The sequence below is a fragment of the Sturnus vulgaris genome, chromosome 2 (genome assembly GCF_052056855.1).
Source record: "Sturnus vulgaris isolate bStuVul1 chromosome 2, bStuVul1.hap1, whole genome shotgun sequence".
NCBI lineage: Eukaryota > Metazoa > Chordata > Aves > Passeriformes > Sturnidae > Sturnus > Sturnus vulgaris.
The window spans coordinates 96,020,049-96,043,526 of NC_142244.1; the positions used below are offsets into that span (position 1 = coordinate 96,020,049).

Here is a 23,478-nt window from a genome sequence, read left to right on the forward strand (position 1 = left end):
TAGACCTTGCTCTTTCCCAGGGGCCAAGTGAAAGGGCTCCAGAACTGAGCAAGGAAACAAGTCAGTACCAGCCCAGCACCACACTGGCTCTCTAAACCTTCCTAATCTCCATTCATCTATCCTTTCTGTATGTGTGAAAACCAAGGGCAACACATTTTGCTAACAAGGGTGTCATGAAAAATGGACTTTATTATAGAAAAAACCTTTGATTATGAGTAAACACATTATTCTTGATTATAAAATACAGCAGCATAAACAAGTATTGCTAATAGATTTGGCATGGAAAGGACAAACGTGTTTGAAAAAAAGCTGTTGTGGAACTCAGTATGACTACATTACTCTAAAGGCTGTGGAGAAAAGACCAATTCCAAGTTCATCTAGGATTATAACCATTTTTAGGCTGCATGAAGGTGGACTCAATTGAAAATACTTGCAAGAATTGAACAAAATAGCTTTCAAGAAAAATATGGACAATGGTGAGTTTTCTTAATAAACATTTATCCTTTCGGGCATAAATTAAGTATGTTATATGACCTTTTGGAATAAGACATAGCTGCAAACCATTCATTAGTAGGTTATTAGGCTGATCAAACAAAAAACACTGCGGATATTTTTGTGCATTTTCATTCATTATCCTTCAGCACATCAGCTTATCTTGCTAGTGCTGAAATAAGTAAGAGGTTTAACGTTGACTTTTATTGGATTACCTCAGGCTAAGAGCATATGGACTTAGGCCTAGTGTGAGCTTCTGTGTAACTCTTAAAATACACTTCACTAAAAGACCTTTTTTAACACAGTTAGACAAGAATCCAATGCTGCTCTGTTTCTGGCAAAAAAGCATAATTACAATGGCTCAAGAAAAGGAAGCTCACATGGTGTTTTGGGATCTGAGGGTGATGGAAGAAATCATTATTATACTAAAATAATAAATCAAGATTCAGTAAGAGACCAGACAGATACTTAAATATAGAGCTAAAATGTCATTAAGAGCAGTCATTAAGCAAAGATGAATGGAAAAGTAAGTTGGTTTTGAGGCTGGAGGTGAGAGGATTTTCCATGTGGAAAACATGGTAATAGTTAGATTAGAGAAACATTATGTCAGGAATTACGAGCTCTCCTATATTGCTGTCTACACCTTAAAAAAGCTGTTGCGAAGAACAATGATGAAATGAGCTGCACATCACCATCATTTCCCAAAAAGGCTACTTAGCACTGAGGGCAGTTCATCACTCTATTGGATTCAGCACCCCATAAGAAAAAGCTTTATTTTGAAGACATCACAGTTCACTGGTACAGTTCTTGTGAGGTTTTTTCCTGGCTACTTCTGGCCACATTTCTGGCTTTGTGTACCTTTGTATACCACTGGATTGACCAAAAAATATGCAAGACCTGTTTTTACACCTTTCCTTTACAAAATTTCCTTATGGAAGTCATGCTGTAAACTAACTTCTCCACATTTCCTCCTCATCCAAAAACTTTAAGGCAAGAGCAGCACATTTTGAATCCAGGAGGTAAATTTTCGCGTGTTAAAAACAAACATTTTTAAATGGAAAAAAAAGAAGACAAACATAACCATTACATTAGTGGCATATCTACTTCAGCACTAATATGCACAGGTTCAGTTATGTGAACATATTCAGGAAACAATAAAGAGGATTAGATATTCAAACAATAACTAAGAAAATTCTTGATAAACCAAGACAGAAAAAAATTAAAAATGCAAATAGCACAGGGTTCCATAGTCTACCATAAGAGACTGGAAAAACAGAAGGAACTCCCAAATTAATGCAATTTTTCATATCTTAAGATGTAGCATTTACAGAATATGAAGGAATTAATTTACTCAAAAACCAGCATGCACCTGCAGCAACACTTCCCACTGAACATATGGAGATACTTAACTAAGCAGCAAAAAGAATATTCTTCAGAAATGCTGATGATGAGCTGATGTGCTGATTTTGCAGAGGATTCCCAGAACTCATAGGCCCAGATTCTCCAAGTTTATCCCACACACAGAATCTGGCCAATGAACCCAGTCCAAGGCAAAGTTCACACTTCTGGCATGGGGTCAAAACAAGGTTAGGCAAGGCATCTATATGGGCTCAGCTTCCCTCTGGGAGGGAAGGAGGCTGGGGGTGAGAGGAGCAGCAAGAGAAAGGTAGGACAGCCTATCTGTGGGAGAGTTTTCCCTTGGGATGGAGGCAGTCCCAGATGCACACACATGCTGCCAATGCTGACTCGAAGGCCACTGCTGGTGACACCTGAGCAACTTGAGACAGGAAGCCCCTATATGGAAAACGTGCTAACTCTGAGTCAGAACATCCATTGGAAAACTAATCCACAGCATCTCCTATCACATTTCTGCACTAGCCCTGATGCTAACCTTACATCCTTCTTTGCTGCTGTTAACAGGAAGTTAACAGCTTCAGATTTATATCCTTTACAGTTTTTTCAGACTGCTATTCTGTATTTCCTCCACAACAAAAAAAGAAAAAAAAACACCTCTCCGAGGAAGAAATATATTTGTTAATTGTTTCCATGAGATGGTACTCAAAGTACAGTAATGGCTTTATACAGAAGCCAAATGCCAGATTAAGTGTAAAGGTAGTGTTTTAGTAACAAATCTCCCAGGTTAAACATCACTAATTGCTACAGAGCACAACAAACGGCAAAAGCCAACATCAAGCTTTAACGCATACAGCCAATAACAAAAGAGCACGGCACACATCAGACAAATTAATATCAAAAACAGATGAATCAATATCATGACCCGCAAATGTTAACTGATATAAATCCCTTCTAATATGCTCTGGTCAGTCTCTTATCATCAACTGTTCAAGTCCCTGTTCAGGAACCAAAAAACTGTCAGGGTTTAACTCCAGCCAGCAACTAAGCACCACACAGCTGCTGCTCACTCCCTCACCAGAGCATCATGGGGAAGAGTAAAAGTGAAAAATTAATTTTAAAGCTAGTAGTCAAATAATTTTCCAGCATGATGAGCTGTTATGCTTTGACTGAAGCCTACTATACAGATCTTGTGTTACTCTATGTGGCACCTTGCTTTAGGACAGCTTTATTTTGGCCAGAATCTGCATCCAAGCATCTCACAGCCATAAAGAATACACGGTGCTGCAGCTGCACCTATTTCTATTTGCCTGCCAGTTGGCCAGGAGGCACAGACAAGGCAGGACATTGTGCTTTAAAGATTCCTTACCCTTTACCAGCCTAGGCACCATAAAACATTTATAGACTATTTTGGGCAGCATTTCATTGCAAATTCCATATGCTTAGCTGAACTATTCAATGCCCAGAATGACAATAAAGAGCAGATTACATTTGAATGCACCATGTAGCAACTATTCTACCTTTTAGCTGCTACAGGCCAATATCTCCTAAAATAAACAGACAGCCTGCTCGAGCCATCAGCTGAGCTCCACAGTATTAGACACCTCTGTGCTGCCTAAGAGTGCACGTAGCTCAAACATCTATTCCAGGGTACAGTCTCATCTCCATTCACAGATATTTGCAAAAGAGAATACAGCCTGAAGGGGGCAAGTTCTTTACTATGTTGTATAAGGCAAAGGGAAAGAAGAAAGGCAGCTATAGATCCTTTCCCCAAGCAAAATATATGGTCTTGCTTGTAGTTACAGATATAGCCACATGATGAAAAAAAAAATCATACTAATATTTAAAGGAATTAAATAAAAACGGTGTCTGAGCTACAGAACAATTTAATGTGTACTGAAGGGAGAGAGCCCTTTATTATGGAAATCCTTTTGAATAATTTGTCCTTATATGCCATCACAAATTTACTAGGAGACTGAAGCAAGATATGTAACATCAGGACATGAATTAACTCATTTCTTCAGCACCATCATGCATTTGTTCTTGTATATATGGCCCAGCAATGTGAGAGAACAATGCTGTCTATAATTTTACCTCTGCAGGGATAGAGAGTGCAGACTGGCACAGAAGAAGAAAGTGTCAGCTAACTGAATGGGTTTAATGTCTCTCTCTTACCTCCCTTCCAAATGAAACTGTGTCTGCCATATTAAGCTATGGGTAACCAGTTTGGAGGAAGGGATGACCTTTTAGAGGTAACTACAATATTTAGGACCCTAAAGCAGCTCATTGGATCAGCAACCTAGTGATAAAGTAGTTCAGATAATCTCAGCTACATCCAGCAATGAGCTCTGGCCAAATGTCAGAACTTTTAGTCTGCTCTGACTAAATCTGGCTAGGGACCAGCCTTGAACAACAGCTCCAGCACAAACAGCTTCACACTGTACTCCAAACTTTTCTCCCTGCTTATCCTTTGTGTCACTTGACTGGAAAATTTGCAATCTATGCAATTTTAAAGAGTTAGAAGGGGTTTTTTTGCCTAGGATTCAAACATTAAGTTGTCCTCTTGAGATCTATTTTATATCACTTCATACATCCTTCTTTTGTTCACTACTCACAGCTCATAAAGCCTACTAATGTAGCCTTTAAACACAGAAGAATCACATGTTTTTCTTCTCATTTCCCTTCCTGCTTTCTGCTTGTTTAGAGCTAAAAGACAGCACCTTTTGCATTAAATCACGACCAGGCCATTAACATTAAGGAACCTTTCCCATTAAAAAGGCAATATATATTGACATGCGAACACTCCACTCCCAAAAGCATTTTTTCCAACACTTCATTAACATTTTTCACTGCTGAACCATTATACCCTCCCAGAGTATGTCTTTATTGTCCCATTTCCTCAGTATACCACTAATAACACAACAAAAGGAGAGGAGGCAATTGCAGATAAATCAGCCCAACTTCCCATCGGGTTTCCCTTCCACACTCCTGCCATCTGTGCTGGCTGCCACAGCACTACATATGCTTGCAGACAATACCAGGGGGTCACACTCCAGCCACTTGCCTCTGCTGCTGTGATTGTCACAGTCCAGCATTCTGCTGTTTGCCTTCACATGTTCATCGGCAGCAACAGCTTCCAGCCACCAAAACTGGGGGCACACAGCTGAGCTCCCAGCACTGCACACACCCTTCACCTCAGGAAAACTGGAGACTCATCCCCTGGTTTGTACCAAGTAATTTAAAAAACACAGGTTTCAACACTTGAGAAGCAACATGTCGTATTGTGAATGGCCTGTTTACTCCCAAGAAATTCCCCCTATACAACATTATCATATTAAACTTTTTCACAAAAAATAGTTTTTTCAAATAAATAAATAAGCAGAAAGCTTAAATCATAAAGTTAAAAACGTGAACATTTCTTTCTAGTAGATTAACATCAGCCAAAGACAGAATCAAATATTGATCTATATTTCTGGATTAGCTTTCTGAGGTGTGCAACCACCTTTTCACATCTGTGAACACAGCACTGAAAAAAATTGATCATCACTCACTTTGCAATCTGAACTGCATGAATCATTAGTAGCTGACTTGTTAATTAAATACGGTAGCAGAATTCTAGATTAGTCCCACCTTTATAAGAGTACCATTAATAAACCTGTTTTTCAATTTAGGAAACATCATCTTGTCATAGAGTAGCCATTGTATTATTCCTGCCTAAGTATAATATTTCATTCATTACCTTGACAGGTCACATCATTTAGGCTATCCATAAGAATAAATTTCCTCAGCTTGAAAATGTTATCTCTCTGTCCACAGAGAAGCTCTAGATGCACAAATGTCTCCTGTAAATCTGACATCAGAATTTTTATAAACCAGTGGACACAAAGAAAAGCCCTACAAACAGGGGCACTGCAATAGGTTGTCTCATTTATTATTGGGCACCACACAAAATGGCTGTTTGGTTGAAGAATTCTTCCCATTTTCCATTCTTCAGTCACTTGCAGTGTATGCAAAATGGAAAAATCACTTTTCCTCACGTATTCAAAAAGGAACCCAAACAAATTAAGTACACCTCTGTCCTTAATCCTCTGATATTCCATATTACAACATGAACATGTGCATTGTAAAACATAGTACAACATCTGTGAGCATCTCATTTTTGATTTATCAGTAACATTGACAATCTATCCCTGCCTACCCTCAAGTATGGCATCCATGGCCAACACTTGTTCTTTCAAAAGACAGCTGGCAAATCCTCCTGGTAAAACTACTTGAGAAACCCTCAGAAAATTGGTAGCTAAAAAGAGATTCTTTCTTGAAAGTTTCTGCAAAACATTTCATGCAATAAAATTCAATAAAACTTATTTGCTAGATATACTTGTACACCTTTTATATATACATGCACAAACAGAAGCATCCTTCAAAATCTAAAAATATTAATTTAGGGACTGCCAGACTGAATACATGATGATTAAATGACTAGCACTTTGAAATGCTGAAGTAGCAATACTGCTAAAATACCTGCTGAGATTCAACTCTGGCTTCATTAAGCAGATAAAGTCATCACTGTGGAAGTGCAAGATTGTCTTTTTGGCTAATGCTTAATCAGACTTCAAGTATGTATTGCTAATAACTGTGAATAATAAATTAACTTAAAGATTGGCTCTTACATGCATATGGAAGTCTGATGTATGGCTGCTAAGAGGTCTACTCTAGAAATAGGAACTCTCTTATACACATTTACTAAGCACATTTACTCCTTCTCACAAATCCTTAATGAGAACTTCACTATTTTCTGTTTTAAGTATACACAAAAGGAAATTTTAGAATATAGCAACTCATGAAACAAAGCAGAGACCAAATAGAGAAAAGACACAGTTCCTTTTTTTGTATGCACTGTTTCTAAGGAGTGCAATTGATCCACTGTTAGTGGTGCTTTTCTAGTGTGTGTTTCTACATAAGCAAGGCAGTTATTTTACAGCAAACTTATGGTATTTTAAAATATTTACTTTGCCTCCTCTTCTGAGGACAAAATTTCTCACCCACAAAATGAATATGACCAAAATTCTGTTTTTGAGGTCCTCTGCTATGACAGCTTTGGAAGGATTAGACATGATACCTCTGAATCCAACTTCTGCCTTCTGCTTCTTCAGTAATAAGATTATTTTGCCATCCATCCCTCAAACTTGTTAAAATAAGTTGCCTGTTCTCTTTTACTCCCAAAACACTGCACCAAAAAAAAAAAAAAGTCTAACCAGCAATCCATAATTTCCACATTTAAAGATTTAATGGTCTAAATGTGAATTATGTAAATGTATGGTGACCTACCTGGAAGGCAGAAGTAAGGAGCCCATCTTAATTTGGCACAAGATATCATGCTTACAAATGGTTCTTTATACTCAAAAATAAAACCAAACAGAAAAATTGGGAGTCTATAGCAAAAATATTTACTCAAGTTCAGTGCACTCCTACAGGATTTCTGATATAGAGTATTGCTATATTTGTACTACATTTATTACATGAGTATTACAGTAAATGCATTTTTGAGATCCTTCCTTTGCAGAAGCAAATTTGTATGACAGCACTGTTTTACCCTGGAGCTAAAGCGAGTTACACCAGGAACAGTGTACTTCACTCTAGATTTGCAGAGCTGGTACACAGAATCACAAAATCAGTGAGGTTGGAAAACACCTCTGAGATCATCGACTCCAAGCTGTGACTGAACATCACACGTCACTTAGACCACGGCTCTTGCTACCACATCCAGTCTTTCCTCAAACACCTCCAGGGGCAGTGACTCCACCACCTTCCTGGGCAGCCCATTCCAATCAATGTAGCATCAACCTCTCTGTGAAGAAATTCCTCCTGCCGTCCTACCTGCTCCTCCCCGGTGCAGCTTGAGGCTGTGTCCTCTTGTCCTGCCTCTAGCTGCCTGGGAGAGGAGGCTGACCCCCATGTGGCTGCAGCCTCCTTTCAGGTGTTGATAGAGAGCGACAAGGCCAGCCCTGAGCCTCCTTTTAGCCCACTGCTCCTCATGGGATGGGTGCTCCAGACCCTTCACAGCCTTTGCTGCCCTTCTCTGGGAAGAGATAAATAGCATTTACCTTGCACCCAAACAGAGAATGAAATCCTTAATCTCATCACTAGCACAAGAAGAAAATCAAGAATGTAAGCCCCCACAGCTCAAAATCTGGTCAAAACAGAGAGAGCTGGCACTGGAAGCCAAGGCCATAAGGCTTTGAAAGCCAGTTCAGTCTATACTGTTTGCAATTGTTCACATATATTATTGTCAACCCCACTGGTTTCAGTAGACATGATGCACTACAGGGGAATGTGTGCATGAAAGAAAGACAGGAAAAGGGGGAAATTTGGTGATAAGAATATTAATATGGGCATTATAGAATATTAATGCCTACATAAAAAGGGATGCTTTCCCCTCAAATGAAGAGGTTTTGTCACAGAACCCTGCAGCTCATCTTATTTTAATGGATTTTGCTTGCTACTTTCTATCATATAGCAGTTAATAAAGTCCTTTGGCTGAAATTAAATGCATTTGTTGTGTTACAGTGGTTGCAATTAAAAAGGCAGTATTTCCACACTGCTACAAAACAAAGTATTAAACAATAAACTGCAGTCTTCTTTGTGCTTGGAGAAGAGACAAGATTTTGCAGATATCTTATTTAATGGGGAGAAGTCTTTGCTTCTTTTGAATTACTTTAAATAAATGCAATTTTCTTGGTTAAAGACACTGAATAAATTATACTAGTGATGTGCTTTTTAGATTAAATTAATCTAAATTCAATTAATATTATATATTCACAGACAATATAATAGACTAAATCAAGATCAGTGTGATGTCCCTTAAAGGATGAATAATTTTTAGCTGCAATATACACAGAAACACAGGCTTACAGGCAATTTTTTTTGACCACATAGCTGGGGTTCCCATTTATTCTGAAACCATTACACATAATGCCTTAAATCTCAGACTACAGCAAAAAAAACTATTCTTTTTTTTTTCCAGAACAATGCTTTAGTGCTGCACACCAATTTCTCACACAATTTCTATATGCAGTAACTCAATATTTTGAGGGAAAAAGACGGATTAAACATATACATCCATGAAGATGCAAGAGCATTTCAGCTGCACTACATTCAGTGCCAAAGATTATAGCTCCTACTTTGCCTACAGAGGTTTCAATTTAGAAGATTGTTTCAATTTCAAAAACAGCCCTTAATTAGTTTGTATTGCCAAACAATAAATTTTTCTCCTTAAGCTCTAGCATGGTTATTTCTGACACATAATAATATGCACAAAACATTTAGTTTTGCTACACATTCTGAAAATAATTTTATTCCTTTTTCAAATAAATTTGCCACCCCTCCCCCAAACTTATTTTAATAAACTGCCTATTCTCTTTTATGGCCCAAACACATCATCATAAAAAAAGACAGATGTCCAAGTGTTAATCCATAATTTCCACATTCAATGCTCTAAATGTGAATTATGTAAAAGTATGGTGAGTTACCTGGAAGGAAGAAGGAGCCTTGTGGTTAATTATGTCACTTATACTTACAAATTATTACAATCAATTCTTTAAAAGGTGAGTCCAAGAGTCGCATGATAGCATGGGTTCAGTACTTAGTCTCCAAAAATGAGAAAAAGAAAAAGCTTGCATATACTTCAATCCATTATTTTCATAAATATTGTAGATCACAATCCATAAAATTTATTAGAGATTCATAATCTGACAGTTCAGTTGCAGATTACAGGACTTCATATTTATCATTTGGTAGTCCATATGCAAATAATTGTAGAGGTTGTTGCTGAAGGTTGATGTTGGCCAGCTTTCAGGCACCCACCCAGCTGCTCTCTCATCCTTTCTCCTCAACAAGCAGGCAATAAGATGGAAAAGATCATGCATCCTGATAAAGACAGGGACATAATTTACCAATATGGACAAAACAGACTTGACTCAGGGAGAATTATTTTAAATATTTGCAAGTTAGAGTAGAATGGTAGAAACAAAGACATAAATGAACCAAACCCTTTGTCCCAGGCCTTCCATTTCCCTCCTTTGTTACGATTCTTCTGGTTCCTTCCCCCACCTATGCAGGACAATGGGGGAATGGAGTTTGTGATTAGTCTATGGACCAGAACCAGTTTCTCTGCACCAGACCTTTCTCCTGGAACTTTTCTCTACTAGTTATGTCGAGATGGACACAACTGGTCATTATCACCATGATAATAATGATTATCATTTATGCCCTTTATTAAAAACTTTTCATGCCTTCCTTCGGCTGACTTCTCTCAGACAGCTCTGACTCCTTTCCCCGTTACCTGTTTCACACAGCACTGACTCCTTTTCTTACAGGCAGCTCCACACAGCACTGGACTCCTCTCTACCTCAATTCCTTCTTCTTTCTGCATGACTGGCTAAACCCAACCTGTCCCTTACCCAGCCACCTAACCCTGTTTGTCCCTCACACATCTTCTTACCTTACCTGTCCCTTACCTCAGCACAGCCAGCAGACTCCATCCCAAACTGCAGCAGACTCTGGGTCTTAAAGTACAACTAACTCTAGAGCCCATTCTTTTATAACAGCCATCGTCATTGGGCAGGCACAGATGTTTCCATTCCTTGGTAATCAGTACAGCTGGAATTCATTGGGAAAGATTGCTTTCTCTACTATTCTTACAACCTATCTTTCCACACTTTTCTACTGATCCAATGTGAATTCTCCATAAATGGCTCCAACATGGGCCCTCTCAGAGCCTGAAGGCCCATGTGGGCCCTGCACTGGCTGCAGCTCCTTAGGGCCATGTCTGCCCACTCCAATACAGGTTTCTCCATGGCTGCAGCCTGGACACTAGCTGCTCTGGCACGGTTCTCTATGGGCTGCAGGGAAACACTTGCTCCACCATCACTCCTCCCACAGGATGCAGGGAAATACCTGCTCTGTCACTATGCACTTTCTCCCTCTTCTCTGACCCCACTGCTCACAAGGATGTTTCTCACACCTTTTCTTCCCCCCCACTGCTGTTTTCTGTATTCCCCTTTCTTAAATATATTTTCATAGAGGCACCAGCAGTGCCCAGCTGAGGGGCTCAGATGTGGATACAGAGGGTCCATGGAGTCAGCTGGAGATGTTCATCAGAGCAGCCCCTGTTCTCTTCCCATACCCAACACCCCTGGCATCCCCACCACTACCAACACCCAGGTACCCACACCCAGCACACTTATTTACTGATAAACAGGTTATTTCCTTATATCACATCAGACTACTCAATTCCTCACTTCCACAAAGAAGAGCTTAATGTACAACAGCTATCATTTACTAGGAAAAAAAATAAGCAAAGTTCCCAATATAACTGAGGACAGGTTTTCCCTGATACAAGTCACTACTGAACACATCAAACAGGACAAAGAGGTTCACAAGCAGAGATGTTGGCAAGGTCCATTCTAAGAAAACTCTACACCATGCTTAAACCAGGTGATATTATATAGACAATCTTTAGTCTGGAATAAAGATCTTGAATAAATGTTTTTGTTTGTTTAGAGAACAAAATGTATACAAAATATACAAATAGATCAACGCATTTGTTGAGGAACTCTAATACATAAATTCAATAGGGAAGCAATAAACATACTGCATAAATTAATTACTTTGTGCTTATCCTCATTAAATGCTACTTAATGAGTTAATAAGCTTGAAAAGCAATGACAAATTGCAAAAGTGCAGGCACAGGATTTTTTAAAAATTTTTAATAAAGCAGCATGTCTAACAGAACACTGAGGCTCTGGATACAGGTGGTAACATTTATGCAAGGTGGTCACTTTATCTTCTATCCTTTATGAACAAGCACCTTCTGCCACAAGTTTTGAATTTGTCAGAGAAGCGTCAACTTGACCAAGTTCAACTGCTGAAGGTACTTTTACTTAGTTTTAGGAATCACCACCTCAAAATTTATTTTGTACAAAATTATTTGTATTACAGGATAACTTCCAGATTCTTGGGAAATATTAATCAGAAATATATATGTCCACACATGCATATGTATGTGCACACACAGATACACACAAAGTAGGAATATATAGCCACATTTGAGGATTATACTCAGGCTTTTGTGGGTGTTTGAGCATGAAGAACACGTAACTGTGTTGCCACAGTCACAAACGGGAAAGAGGCCGGGCAACACTGGAAGAAGTCATATCCAACACCATTAAATGCTGCAAATTTTGGGATGGGGTATGAGTGCTCCAGCCTTAACTGAGCTGTGTTATTAACATGCTATGGAAGACTGAAATGGTGGCCCCATTTGTGATGTCACAGATATAGACTGTTTATGCTCTCATTTTCTGCAGCACAAAGACGCAAAGTGCTGTGTTCTATCTTGTGATTTAAACAAAACAAAACAAGCCACACATACACATTTTTCACTTGCTCTCTTCCCATGCCAAAACCGAAAGAAGATGGCAAACTGCATCCCAGAATACATTAGTCATATTGATATTATAAATGCCTTTATTTTAAAGTAAAATATAAAATCTTCAAATTATTGGTGCATTAACTAAGCGTGATTCAATGAATGTTGCAAAACACAGTCCTCTCACCTTCCCAGGACACCCACAATTCACAGTGAAACTACCAGTGCTGTCTTGATAAAATATTTAAAGCAATCTTTGACCATTACATGAGCAAACATTTCCCAGATAACCTTGGAATATTAATCCAACTTTTCAACTCTTAAATTGGTTTTTTTAAACTCCTCAAAACTTACTTAAGCAAAGGAATCTAATTCCTCTTTGTAGGGACACAAAACAGATAAAGTAGTATTCTGAACAGAGACTGTCAGTCCTGTTCAAGGATTCTCATTCTTTGGATTTTGCTCTTTTTTCCAGGATATTAGTGTGCTTAATTCCGGATTTGTTGAGAATCATGAGCAATGTCTAGTAAATTTCAGTGCCTATGATTACACACACACATCAAAGCATTTTTCAATATCCTCCAGCATGACCAATCCACACAAGTAAGACCTCAGTATCAGTTGTCAGCATGAGAACACTTTTGAAAAAAAAAAATCCAGAGGAAATCAGCAACCAAAGCAGCATCAGAGAAAGCTACAATATTCATCTTGGGTCACATAAAATATTTTGCATTGCTATGACAGCATGACATCATATTAACCCCATAAACACAAAAAGAAGCACACTTCATAAGAAGGCATGTGCTGATAGTACACAGCTACCAGAAATTCTTCCCTTAGAAGTAAATAACTCTGTAGCCTGATGTTTAAACAACCCTTCAACTATTTTATAAACCTAGTCACTCTGCAAACAAAACCCTATCTCCATCAATCACCCTAAGTCTTTAGACGTTTTCAATTGATTTTGGTCACTTAAGACTAATTCACAAAGGATTCGGAAGCCACAGCACAGTTAAATGCCATCTCCATGATTGGATAAAAATGTGTATTAAACAAATCAAGACATACTCATATTACAAACAGGTCCTCAAGAGTTTTGTGCTGACACTTAGGCAATAAGAGAGCTAATGAGAACAGCTATATTCTGCTCAGCACTGTTTAGGATACTAACAAATTGACTTTAAATGATTTGCCATCAAGTCCCTGCAGGAAGAAGCCACACTATTTAGGCAGGTGAGGGAAGAAGAAAGACAGCATACTCATCTATGGAAATCCTTGATCCTAGGCTAACTACTGGGATAACAGTAAAAATGATACTAGAAATAACATTTAACAGGGAGTAATTTTAACCATTTGTCTCAGTAATAATCATGTCTTTTTTATTTATTGACAGGCACTTTAACCTTCATTCATGTCTTCATTTTCAGTAGTCATGATAGTATTTTAAAAGAACAGTATTGAAAAGGAATTTAAATGCCAATTGAAGGAGAAGAACCACAGCTCATTTCTTCCCAAATTTTCACAAAATAGCCAATGGAGTCATAAAATGAAAACCGGGTGGTAAGGGATGAGAGTATTTGGGGTTTCTTTTTTCTTTTTTCCTTTAATATGTCTTATTATCTCACTTCTGAACCATTATGTCTGTGGAAGAGAAAAGGAAAGGTCATCAGTAGGCAGTGGCAGCACCAGCTGGGAGCTGGAAATGGCGCTTCTAGTTTTCAGCTGTCAAATGTTGGCTGAAATTTAGAAAGTGCCAATAGGAAATGATCAGCAAATATGTAGCTTTTTTTTTTTTTAATTAGCAAGAAAAAATGAAGGCTTTTGAAAGAGCAATTTGAAGCCTATTATATTATTATAGTCATACATAAAGTATTGCAAGTTGTTCAGTCTCACTGGTTTCCAGGTTAGCAGACCTCCCACCCATGTTCTGTGCTTAAACACCAAAGCAAAACAGCATTCTGTATCACACTTGATCCACTCCCTCTTAAAATGCTCTGAATGCCTTTTCTCTATGGCTGCAAAGTTTTCATGAAAGTAGACATCATCAATAAAAGGAAACTAAATAATGTATGTACTCTTTCAGTGGTATCCATGACTTGTCAATGTCTTACCAGCAACGAAAGAAGAAAAAATGTAGAAACAATACAGGAAAGATGCAGGAGTCACCAAGTAGCTGATTGTGTAGCAAAACTAGACAAATATTTTCTGGCTTTGGATCCAATCTCATGTTTTATATACAAAACTGTAACTTTTGTAAAATAGATGTGCCTTTCCCAGCAGCAGGCTCTGTGTGAGAACTTTGTGTGCTTGAAATGAGAAAGAATTCACACATGCACACTCAGCCCACTAGTAGGACCTAAAAAAAAAAAAAAAAGAATATATTTCCTCCACAACTGTGAGTTCAGCAAATAAGCTGCAGTAGCAGCCACAACACTGCTGTCCTTTCTGAGAAGATGAGCTAACATTTAAGCATGGAAGACACCCAGGCCCACCCTTAGGCATTCCCAAGTGCCAGCTTATTTAATCAGCACTGATTAAAACCTTTTGGAATGCACATAGCCAGCCTGCCAGTACCACCACAGTCCACCACCTCGCACTGGCCTCTCACACATTCTCACTCCCAGTGTGGAAGAGGATGCTTGCATTGAGTCAAGAGCCAAGGGTAGATGACAGAAGTGCCTATGCTTGTCTTAGTGTGTACATTTTTTGGATTTCTAGACAAGACAACTGGTGCAAACAGATACAGCACACTGCTATGGTTCATCACCCTCATCAAGCATCACAAACCAGACCAGAAAAAATTACCTGCCATGCAATCACCACATTACAAGAATGGGTATGGCCATAAATGACTTGCCACACCTACAGACAACCTGAAGCACTGAATAACTGGCTTTGTCCCTTAAAAATAGACTAATATTTTCCTTTCATTCTGCTTCCAGGGCACAGTATGTTCTGTGGCACTTGCTCTTGAATTGCTGACAAATGAAGTCTTACTCACTGGAACTGAACTCGCTTTTTTAAATCCCATGGATTTTACTTAAATTACAGTACTTAAAATATTAAGACATAGCTAGCATAATAAAACAGCAATGGAATACATTCTTAGCTAATGAAACTCCTCTGACTTAAATTTGGTTTTCTATCTTATTTGTCCTTGCGGACACTACCTAGTTTCCCCTCTCTCTTCTCATCTGATAGACTGAAAGTTTTTGGAGAGCAGGGACATCCATTTATTGTATGTCTGTAAAGGACCTAGGCCACCAAAGCCCAAAGGTTTTGAAATGCTACTTCATTTCAAGGTCCCCATCAAATAATGAGGACCTTTGACTGCTCTTTCTAGCAGACGCAATTTGCAGTAGCTGTATTTAAAACTAATAATGAGAAGACAGTTTGAAAGTAGTGTTTTCCATTATTGGAAAAGTATATAAAGAACATAATCAAACCACCTCACTCCACCCTCTTGCATTGTTGGGAGCCAGATTAATTACTGGTCAGGTATTCAAGTCCACTGGAACACGGCTTCCCTCTGCCCATGGAGGGCTTCAGCAGCAGCAGCAAATGCCACAGCCAGCAGGACGCTGCCCAGCTGCTGTGGGCTCTCCCTTTACGTGCCCAGGATTCCTCTTTCTGCAACAACTGCACAGTTCCCCTAATCCAGTGCCTTTAATTAAAGCTTTGTAAGGGAAATGTAACATCAACCTCAGACGTTCTCTGATTAGAAGTTGAGGAAATATGATGGGGGGACAGGAAGAACCTCACCAATGCAAAAGCCACCAGTCCTATCTATACCAATGATTAAAATTTCACTTTTTTTGGAGGAAACAAACAAAAACTCCCAGGATTCTGGAAGGAAATACCTGCAGCAACTGATTATTAATGTGCACATAAATTCAGAAAGCCTGATTAATAGTTATACCAATAGATGAAACACCCAAAAACTTCATCCTCTGGATGAAAGTTACCATGAGCCAACCTTAACTCACTGATGAACCATTTTGGTCTCAAGGCACCAAATATCTATTATGCTGCCCTGCAGGTCCTGTGTATTGTTTGTACACACATTTCACAGGGGGAGAAAGAACATGTCTGGAAGCATAGAAAAGATTATTAGATACCAAAATCTCAGTTGATACAGAATTGGAGTAAAACTACTGATGCCTGTCACCATCCACTTACCCCTCTGCATATTAAGATATAGTCACCATTAGGGCTAGGGTCTCTTTACTAGTAGTGTTCATATTAAAGCCAAGCTAGATCTGACAATCAGGAGTGCTTCCAAGCCGTTTCTATCACAGGAAGGAAGGGTTAGTTAGAAGCAGAAGACCTCCTGTGAGAGTGCTAGAGAAATGTCCCAGGCAGAGGAAACCAAACTTGGCAGGATCTGTGCCCATAATGTTGGTCCAGAGCAGATTCTGAAGCAAATTAGCCAGCCAACAGCGCCTTGTTTGCCCCCGTCCCTCTTCACAAGGAACTGCTTCTCCAACGCTGGGAGGGATACTGAATTCATTAGCATATATGTGGTGTGAACAATCAGGAGACTTGAACCTGGGACTAAAGCGAGAGCCAAATTATTTGACGCTAAAACACATCCAGTGAGGAACAGTGAAAGCGGTCAAGGAAGTACTGGGCCACTTGACATCAAAAATAGTATCTGTGGTAGGAAGTAGAAGCAGAGCAGAGTCGCTTGCAGTGTTTTTATATCCTTTCCTTTTTATGGCTGTGTTGGCACTCTGGGATGTAGACAAGCATGTCCTGCTGGGAAAGGAAGAGATGTGACAGGACTGAGGAATCGTGAGCCCAGGGCACGATCTTGCATGCTGAAGCAGCTCTGACTGCTTTGCATTAAACGCACATGTCCACACTACCAAGCACACAGCAGCTCTGCTAGTGGATGAACCATTTTCTTTCACAAAGACAAATAAGCAAAAGATTAGTTTAAAAGCCTGCTACAACTGTTGTACAATAAAAACAAGTGACAAGCTTTTAGGCTTAATTGCTTCATCAGTCCAATCAGGGAATAAGGTATTCTGAGCCTGAGAGCTTGTCTGTTTCTTTTCCAGCTACACACATTTAACTAATAAACGGATCTCTCTCTCTCTCTCTCTCTAGACCTTATTTATATTAAATTATTCCAGAGTGGATACAAAGCTCCCCATCTTCCAAAACATTAAAAATCTAGCTTTTAAAGAGAGAAAATTAATAAGTTTTAATTCTGCAAAACATGAACTGCCTTTCAGTACTAAGAATTAGTCAAATTTATCAGTCTCTGGGAAGAACAAGTTTGCTCATCGAAACTGAGACAACAGTTGAGACACTTTCTCTGAGGAGAAAACTGTTTTGGCCACCTGGTCGATGGTCCAGGATATTCTCCACCAGGTTCGCTGTCCAACTGAAACACTACATCAATTACCTAGAAACAAGCTACCAAGAACACCTTTATGCTTGTAAGGCCATGCTACATTTTAGAGTGGCATTATGGCTCCAAGTTGCACCTTATCATCACGTTTATAAAGTGTTGCCTTGGCTATAAGCTGCAAGAGCGTACAGTAAGTAAACCCTGGCTACACCCTGAATCCTCCTTTTCATCCTCTGAAGGCCAAAGATGACTGTGGTATAATGTGATTCAAGAATGCCTTCTCCACTAGGTAATATCTGAGCAGAATATGATCCTACAGATGCACATTCTAAAGCCAGAGTAATTTGGGTTTCAAAAACTGACTATAACTTGACGCTTTTTGTCATTGCCATCATGTAAAAGTACTACTATTTCCTTATAAACATTGTCTACACAATATTGTCACAGAAATAAAACTTTCTATAAGCACTAGAAGTTAGTGCTTCTGATTTCCTTAAGGGTGAATTTTCCATAAAAAGTCTTGCTCCATTACTAATTGCAAAATTAGCAAGAAACTTATAAGTAATTAGATTGGGGTGTTAAATCACTAATGTTCCTTAAATAAAAATCCTAATTAGGACACACCGCATATTTATCTCCAATCTAGATCTGACAAACAGCACAAACTTTCCTTTTCTAGCTGACATCCAGGACACTGCCAAGGAAATACCAGGCACTTCCTTCAGGAAGGCTCACTTGACTTGCACAATTACAGGCAAGGATGATTATGCCCCTCCACTTTGATATCAAAGCAGACTGGCATAGCAGAGAGAGTCATGGCCCTAAATTCAGATACCTACCACCAGAAAGTTATTCATCTGTCTCTACTGATGACAGAGGAAGTCTGGGCACTTGCTCAGATTAAGCTTCTGTGATGGAATTTAGCTTCTGATACCACAAAAATGTAAACCTATCAAAACAATCCCTCCTTCTACATGGTATTTCTCAGACTCTAAGATAAATGCAGATGGATAGATGCTTTTGTTTTATTACACCTAATAAAACACCACCTGACAGAAACGCATCTCAACTGAGAATTGATCCACAATAAACTACTGCAACAAACACTTCTACAAACAGCAACAGTTACAATTTTTTTACAGCCCCTTTACACCAAAGGTACTTTAACTGCTTCAAAACAAGCCCTACAATCACACCGACATTCCACACATGATGCAGACAGTCTTTCCAAAGATTTTGTACCTAATTCTAATTTCAAAACAAAATAATCCATTTTCTCAGAAAAGCAGATGCACAGATTTTTAGGGATCAGAACTTTTTTTTTAAAGGTTTACACCAGTTTATTTGAAGTCCACTGAATATAATTTCACGTGAACACAGAATTTCTATTTGCAAGAAACCTTTCATCCTCAGTTTGACACTGACCATCACAAAAACTAATATGTCTTTCAATTACTGGAATTTTACTGTCTGAAATGGTTCGGTTCTATGTTTGTACTGCAGCTGCAGAACTTTTTCTCTTGACAACTCAGTTGAGAGGGACTGAAGCCCAGAAGCACCAGAAAAATTAGTGTGTCTACCACAGTGCCTGTGTCTCTGAGTCAACACAGCTGTCAGCCTTGCACTGCTGGGGATGCATGTGCTCTTCCATGCTCTCAAGTCAAGATTTGATATCTCATCTGAGACATACATTCATTTCAGAAAGGAGAAGCTATTTTCAGCATGACTGAAATTAACCAGGTATTTCTCTATGTATAATAAAAAAGTCACAGTTAAAACAACCTCCCTGAAGCCGTTTACCTGTAAGGCTTCATTGTTGAGAGTGTTTAATTAATTTTTAGTCCAACTTTAAGTGTTCCTTTTTATGTAACACCACAGTAACTAGCCCGTTAAAAAGATATATATTTGCTATATCCATTAGAGAAAAACTCACTCATCTCTTCCTACAGAACAAGGTAGCAAATGATTTTTTGTAATATTTTTCTGCTATTGCAACTTACAATAAACTCAATTGTCTTGTAGTGGATACATTCAACCCTTTGTATTAAAATACTCATTCAGAGATGTTCTGACTCAAAGTAGGTTGGGTGTTTTGTCAGAAAGAACAAGTTTTGCTGAAACAAAAGCCTTTCTGCAAATGATATTGCAAATCTAGTATGTAATTTTGGGGGGAAATATAATGATCACAGATTTCAGCTACATTAGTCAGTAGCTGAGACTTCACATGGTCACCATCAAGAGCTGAAGCCTGGTCCAACACCTCAGGTTGCACGCCTTGCTTTTATGATCCCAAATATTTTAGGGAAGAGAAAAATCTTTGCCTGACCAAACAGATATAGTGTTTGCATTAACATTTCCAGAAATTAGAGAGAGTGATATTTTAAAGGGAAACATTTAGAATAAACAAAAGCTAAAATCCTTTATCCAACCCTCCTCTTCTGCCTGTGTAATAAGGCATGTCAGGAATATACACACTTATAGCCATGAATCAGAACATAATTGATTAATAATTGCTCCACAAAAAGGCTGTGTGAATAGTTCTATATATACACAAATATTAATGTTTATTTGATTGTTGTGAAATGTCTCAAAAAAGCTAAATTAATTAACAGCTATGCTTGGCACCATATGAAACACATACCTTAAGGAAAATTAACAAATCTAAGTACAAAGGTTAGAGTTAGATGCCTTCCAGGATGGTTTTTTTCATCCATTGAGACAGAAAATATTTGTCATGTTTTTTCAGAAAGATGCAACAAACTGTAATTCACATGAACTTGGAAGAGTCTTAAACCAGCAAGTCTGTCCCACAAAATGGCAAGTATCTCCAGTAGGTCTGTTGTTGCCAACACATGACAACACAATATTCCCAGGTACCATCAGCTGCATCTCCAGCTATTGCTAATTTTGTGCAGGATTATAATATTTTTTTATGTTCATTAGCCACAATTATTTTCATAATAGTTAGTAGTAGAAAGAAGGTGAGGTAAGATGAACACAGAGAACATGCAAGTGAAGTTTGCTAGACTGTGATCAGAAAGACATTAACAAGCCAACACAAAGGACTGAGATGTTACTGACAGACTATACAAAGTGGACTATGCTGCCTTTTTGAGGTTGAGTTTTTTGGTTGTTGTTATTGTTTAGTTTTTGTTATGTTTTGTTGGGTTTAAGTCAGATGAGATAGTCACTATTTTGTCACTTCTTTACAGAACCGGACAAAAGTATCATGTTCATGAAAATCTCACAATTGAAAAAACAAACAAACCTCTTCTGTGTATATGTATGTTGAAAACTGCATATTTAAAGAAATCAGCCTGAAGTAACTTGTTGGTTAGGAAAATTAGGTGAGACAGAAAAGACTGATGTTTAAATCTGTAATTCATCTCATTGAAGTGTCCCATATATTATGGTCACTTACCTTATGTTCACTTTGTCAGAGCTCCCATGTCTGTGGTAACAAATAATTACCTTCCAAAAGAGTAAAAATGTGGTTGAAGCTGCTGTCATTTCATGACAAAAATGTTTTAAAGCAGCTTTAACCTAGATGTCCATTTTCCTTGATATGACACCCTGCATAAGCATGGTATTTTAAGATACCTTCAAGCAGAGATCTGAATTTAGCACTAAGATCTTGTTTAACAGGGGTGAATGCCAAATGCTTTTCATCTCATTACGCTGGTTTGAAATAACAGTACTACTTAAAAGTAGCATAATGACAACATAAAATGCAAGAGCTCTTTCAAAGCAGTGCAATAAACCACTATTGCCATTATGGTCAGTTGCCTCAACAGCACTACAAATTCCAAGCAAATCAAGCTCCATTTAATTCCTACTGTACAATAACAAAATATATTATACCCTATGTAGACATATGCAAATAACTCTGTACACTTCCAGCTGGAATTATTTTGATCTCCCACTGCAAATATGTTGATGTTTATTCTTGTTACACATTACATACAGGTTCTGCATATTATACATCAAACATTATTGCTAGTACTTAGAAAATTATTCCAGAATCAGGAAAGATTAAATTTATAATGAAAACTTATTATAACAGAGACAAAGTATATAAAGCCAGTTGCTGTCTGGAAACTGAGCTCTGGCTAAAACTATGTAATATTAGACAATTGGCTCCCCCTCTGTTTCTTTCTCTTACAAATTGCTCGCTGTACCTGTGTCATCTTTTGAGGCCAAGGACTGACTTTCTCTTTGTGTAATGTGATTTGCAGCTGGGATTTCTGAATGCTGCTACAACACAAAATTACTGCAAAGGTTCAGAGCTCTGCTCTACCAATCACCCTAATCCCAGTCTTTATTGGTACTTTTAATGGCACTCCTGCTGTTACAGAACAATAGCCCACTCAAGTGAACTTGTCCTATCACTTTGAATCTACTGTAAACACACACATATATACATGTACTACGTACAAAACACGGTTTTTTTATCCTTTTTTTTTTCCCCCTCAGGCACATCTCAGATGCTGGCGATGTAATCTAGAATGTTTTTACACTCACAAAATCATTCCCAAAGCAAAACACCACCTAAAAAGGCTACTACTTCAGCACTGCACCCCACTTTTGGTGTATTTACTGATAAAAGTGATAACAGGACGATAAGCAGAATACATAGGAGAATAGAAAGCTCAACAGGAGAATAGTCTCTTATAAAGTTGTACGAACAGGAGTCGAGAGAAAACACGATCTGCCTGAGATTCTGCCCAGGAACAACCCAGAGCAGGAGACAAAAGTTCCTAAACTCACTGTATAAACACCTAAATTGCATCATACCTCTCTTCCTGAAACATACGGGGTTATCCTGACACGCTATTCGCTATCTTGCCAGAGGGAAGGAAAAGTCATTTTTCCCCAGAGCGATCCTCCAGATCAGGCTCCCACTGCCAGCAAGCTCAGCCCTGGGGTACAGCCAGGATTGTTGGTATCCAGTTCGTACCCGCAAGTTTCCAATGGCGAATCCCGGGAGCGGGAAGAGATCCAGCCCGGCACGGCGGCGGGGACAGGGGGTGAGGAGCCACCTGAGGCGAGCTGGTGCTGGAAACCAGCCTGGCGCTAACACTGCTCTGAAGTCCTTCTGTCGCCAGTTCGGGAGACACACTCCCACTAAAGACTGGGATTTAACCGACTGACACTACCAATGACAGAATATGTTCATCAGAAAATCGCCATCCAGCTGCCTGTCAGTACTGATTTCCACCAGCGGGGTGGCAGGACCGCGACAGCCTCTCCGCCCCAGCCGGGGGCTCGGGAAGGGCAGCGCCGTGTCCACAAAGGGCTGGTTTAAAGGAAAGTGCCCATCTGACGGAGCCTGGGCTGGCTGTCCGCCCCCAGCACACAATGAGGGCGGGCTGACCCCGCACCTCGCTGACCCCCGCGCTTCCCCGGCTCGTCCCCCGCCCCTGGCGGAGCCCACCGCGGCTGGCGCCAGCCTGGGGCCGCCGGCCACGGACACACTGACAAAAAGGGACACGGAACAGATGGGAAAGCACACACATCACCCCCCCTCCTCGCTCCCCCAATACTCACAAGAGACCACCAACCAAACCCGACCGCAAAAGGCGCCTCCTCATCAGCCCGCTCCCGGTACGGGAGACCCGCGGGGCATCCCCCGCCTGCCGGGCTCCCACCGCCCTCCTCCTCCCTCCCTCCCGAGGGCGGCACTCACCTCGAGGGGACGAGACCGGGCCGGGGGCCGCCCCTCTGCCGGCGCCGGGCAGCAGCGGCGCGGCGAGGCGAGGCACACTTCCACTTTCTCTGGGGGTCTTTCTTTGCCGCGCCGAGCCGTGCAGAGCCGTGCCGAGCCGCACCGCCTCTGCCTCCCTCG

The 23,478-nt window shown here is 39.6% G+C and overlaps 1 protein-coding gene across 1 annotated transcript in view; it reads right to left on the reverse strand.

Moving 5' to 3' along the window:
* Positions 1 to 23,261, reverse strand: part of MYO16 (myosin XVI) — a 368,415-nt gene extending 345,154 nt beyond the window's left edge. Inside the window, exon 1 of the mRNA XM_088160176.1 lies at positions 23,181 to 23,261. The gene's annotated coding sequence lies outside the window, so the exon portion shown is untranslated. The remainder of the gene's footprint in view (positions 1 to 23,180) is intronic.
* Between the last annotated feature and the right edge of the window lie 217 nt (positions 23,262 to 23,478).